Below are 4,155 nucleotides of genomic sequence, written 5' to 3'. Positions count from 1 at the left end.
CCGCTCCCCCTGGGCCCAGCCCCCACCCTTTGTCCCCCTCCCTCTTTCCAGATCCCTCCCCATCGCCCCCCCCCAAACCCCTCCCCCTCACCCCCGATAAACGGCCCCAGGCCCAACTGGGAAGCTTTATTGGGAGCACTGGGAGCAGGCACTGGGCGGGGGCAGAGCGCCAACGGGGCTGGGGGGACACGGGAACCCCCAAAATCAGCGGAGCGGGGACGGAGCGGGGGGTCCCGGCCGGGCCTGAGCCCACGGGGAGGGGCTGCGGCCGCCGCCGGCTCAGGAGCTCTGTGGGCACAGAAAAGGGGGTGACACCGGGCTGGGGGCCCGGCGGGAGCGCACACGCTCCGCCACGGCGGGGACGCCACCCCCGGCACCCGCCCTGACCTTCTTGCGCAGGGAGAAGCCGAGCCCCAGCGCCAGGAAGACGAAGCCCAAGACGAAACCCCCTATGCCCGTCAGCATCTTGCTGCGGGCGGCGTCCGGCGGCATCTCTGGGGGGTCCGCAGGGCTCAGCACCCCCAAAACCTCTCAGCGACACCCCGAGCCCCTCCCAGCGCCCTCCCTGTGGCCCCCGGCCCAGCCAGGACCCCCTGAAACCTCCCCCCAGTCCCTTCCCAGCGCCTCCAGGACGCACCAAGACCCCTCCCAGTCTCTTCCCCGCACAACCAACCTCAAGCCAACCCCTGCTTTGCCATTCGCGATCTCCTTCCAGCCCATCCAGGCTCACTCAAACTCCCTCCATTTACACCCAGCACCCCCAAACTCCCTCCCAGTGCCCACCAGGACCCGCCCAAGCCCATCCCACCCTCCCCAGCATCCCCCAAACCCCTTCCCAGCCCTTGCCCTGCCCCCAGCGCCTCTCCCACTTCCAGCCCGGCTCTCTCCAGCTCCCTCCCAGTGCCTCCCAGCACAGCCCAGTGGCTCTGCCAGCGCCCCCAGGGGCTCCCCCGTACCCCAGTGCCGCCTCAGGGGCTGCTCCAGGCTGACGTGCTCCACCTGGCAGCTGTAGCTGAGCCCGCGCCGGGGCGGCGTTTCCAGCAGCACCAGCAGCTGGTAGGTCCAGTCCCCGTTGGGGAGCACGTCGGTGGCCACCACGTGCTCCGAGAGCTCCTGCTGGCCCTGGAACCACCTCACATGGATGGCAGCAGGGTAGAAATCCATCACGGAGCAGAGCAGGTGGCCGGGGCCGGGCTGGGAGCTCGAGGAGGGCACCAGCGAGATGGATACGCTGGGGGGCACTGGGAGAGACAGAGAAAGAGAGAGCGGGGACACACTGGGATCAGCTGGGGGGCACTGGGAGAGAGAAGGCAAGGCTGGGATGGGCTGGAGAGGGACGGGGAATAGAGTGGGAGGGACCCGGAATGGATTGGGAGGGACTGGGGGCAACTGAGAATAGACTGGGAATTGACTTGGGGAGCATGGATTCTCATCCATGCTCTGGGAAGGACTGGGAGGGGCTGTGGTGGCATTGGGAGGAACTGGGAATGAAGGGCGCGGCACTGGGCGGCCGCGTCCAGCGCGGGGCACTCGGCGCTGGGGATCTACCAAGGAACAGATGAGTCATCAGCGGTGCGCGATCTCATTGGCTGGGAAGCCTCAGCTTAATGCGTCACTGAAATGGACGCGGGAGGGAGCACTGGGAGGCACTGGGAGGGAATGGGGGGAACAGGAGGCCCCGGGGATGGGCACAAGGAGGGCTGAGGGCTCTGGGGCGATTCTTGGGAAGGTTTCGAGGGGCTCCAGGGTCATTGGGAGGGCAGGGACCGAGGGGACACGCTCTGCTCCACGCTCACCTCGGCGCTCCACAGTGATCGGGGCAGCAATCTCGTAGTTGTGCCGGCACCTGTCCACGTGAGCCCGCATCCATTATAGCCGGGTCGCTGTTCTACTTCTTGGTATTCTTCTCCCCTAAGGGGGGGAACCCCACAAAGTGCCCAACGTCGCTGTCGAACGTCAGGAACTGCTCCCGGTTGTAGATGAACCTCACCACCAACCTCACCTTCTCAGTGCCGTTAATGAAGAGACAATCGGCCTTATGCATCTACTGGAACACCCCTGTGAGTGCAGCACACAGCTCAGGGATGTGCCCCCCTCAGCACCCCCCAGCAGCACCCCCAGAGCTCCGGGGCCCAGCCCGGATCCCTACTCCGCACCCCCTGTGCCCCACGGCCGCCACGGGACGCTCCTGCCCGGGCTGCCGCTTCCTCTTTGCCGCCCTTCCCCCATTTCCCCTTCCACATCCTCTCCCCTCCCACATCCAGCCACTCCCAAATCACTTTTGGGGTCCCATTTCCCCATTTTCCGAAAAATCCCCCAGTCCTCAGCCCCCTCGGGGTCAGTTTGGGGTCCCCCTCCCCCTTTTCCCCTTCCCCACTCTCTCCCTGCCCCGTCCTCCCCCCCACCCCTCAGCCCCTCCCGCTCTCCCTTTGGGGAGTCCCTTCTCCTCCCCCTCCATTCTGGGCTCCCCCCTTCGCCCACTTTTCCCCCTTCTCCCCCCCGTCCTAGCACCTCCCGTCCCCCGCTCACTCGAGAGCTCCGCGCCCGCAGCCGGGGGGGCTCCCAGCACCACCAGTGCCACCAGCAGGGCCCCAGCTGCCGCCCCTCGCCCCATGGCCGGGGCCGGGCAGGGAGCAGCAGCCCCAAAGCAGCCGCGCTGCGCTGGGAGCGCCCGTCCGGAGCAGGGCGGGCTCGGCAGCGCCGCGCGCTCTCATTGGCTGCCGCCGCTTCTGGGCAGCGATCGGCCACAGGCTCTGCCCGGCAACCGATGAGGCAATCCAACGCCCCTTCATTGGCTAAGCCGCCTCCTGCCTGCGCTGCCATTGGCTGAGACCTTTCCGGGACGCTGCAGCCCCGGGCCGGGGGTTTTTTGGCGAAGGGGAACCTTGGGGCGCTGGGCAGGTGGGGGCGGGGATGGAGAGGCGCGGGCTGTGCTGGACCAGCCAATCAGAGCCGCTCATTTCACATTTAGCCCCTATTTTTGGGTTACTGAGCTCGTTCAGGATTTTCTGTTCCGATCCCTTGGTCCCGCTGTCCTGGTTTGAAAAGGAAGTGAGTTTGTTGGGATACTGTGGTCAAACCAATCAGGGCTCAGATTTGAATATTGGCGCCTGGTGTGGCCCCTGAGGACATGGATTCACCTCTGAGAACACAGGGGGTTAAAAGCAGAGAGCTCCCAGGGGAAGCTCTCTTGGTTCCGGTGGGTGAAAGGTTCAGAGCTGCCCTGCCCGGCTGCGGGCTGGGTGCGGGAGGGGAAGCCATGCGGCCGGGTGAGGGGAGCCGGGCCTTGGACAGAGAAGGGAGGTGAAGGCCCCTGCAGGATGGAAGGGTGGAGGAGCACTGACAGGCATCGGGCAGCGGCCACAGAGAGGGAGAGAGCCGGTGTCTGTGCCTGTGCCACCTTGAAATTTGCCATCTTGTGCTGGCAGCACAGCCGAGAAGGAGAAGGGGTGCAGAGAGAAGGTGCCCGGCAGGGCCAGCGTGGGAGTTCTGGGCAGGCAGAGCCCGAGATTTTAACCCTTTTCTTGGATGATGGAAACCTTACAAATGCTGATCCTCCTGGAGCTGAATGAGAAGATAGGGATGAAATAGGAGAAAATGGGCAAGTGTGATCAAAGTCCATGCAAATGAAAGATGTCAGAAGAAGTTGAGAAGAATCCTAGGAGGGAGGAGATGATGGAGTGACCTTTGGCTGGACTTTTCTTGCATAGCCATGGACAGAACCATTTTTCCTGTGACACAGAGACTGCATTTAGGGGGAGGCAATGGCTCGGAGCCAAGAGAGTGCAGTGATGTGATGTGAAAGAGTGGCATGAACAGAGATGGATGAGGAGGGTGGTGGTGCCCTCTGCCTTCAGTGAGGAAGATCTTTGTTCTTGAGACCCCTCGGCCCCAGGGGGTGAATTTGGGAGGGAGAGGTGTCCCAAAAGTGAGAGACTGTGCTCATTTTTGGAACTGGGCAAAGCATCCTTAAAAGGGGAACCCCAGAAGCAGCTCTGGTCCATGTGCAGTGCTGAGAGCACTGGGCATGGAAGGAAGATGTCACCATGAGAAATGATCTCCGGGCGGTGCCACGTGTGACACGGAAACACAAGAGGTCTCAACTGTGTTTCCTGGGGAAGCCTGTGGCCAAGAGGGACTCCTCTCTCCTTGATG

The 4,155-nt window shown here is 63.8% G+C and overlaps 1 pseudogene; it reads right to left on the bottom strand.

The window, feature by feature from the left end:
* Positions 1–393: 393 nt before the first annotated feature.
* Positions 394–2,664, bottom strand: LOC128949499 (class II histocompatibility antigen, B-L beta chain-like; annotated as a pseudogene).
* Between the last annotated feature and the right edge of the window lie 1,491 nt (positions 2,665–4,155).

Source organism: Melozone crissalis, unplaced genomic scaffold (genome assembly GCF_028551555.1).
Source record: "Melozone crissalis strain CALT ecotype California unplaced genomic scaffold, PUWL_Pcris_2 ptg000244c_1, whole genome shotgun sequence".
Lineage (NCBI taxonomy): Eukaryota > Metazoa > Chordata > Aves > Passeriformes > Passerellidae > Melozone > Melozone crissalis.
The sequence above is the reverse complement of the archived record's forward strand: the minus strand, read 5'-3'. Positions and strand labels throughout refer to the sequence as shown.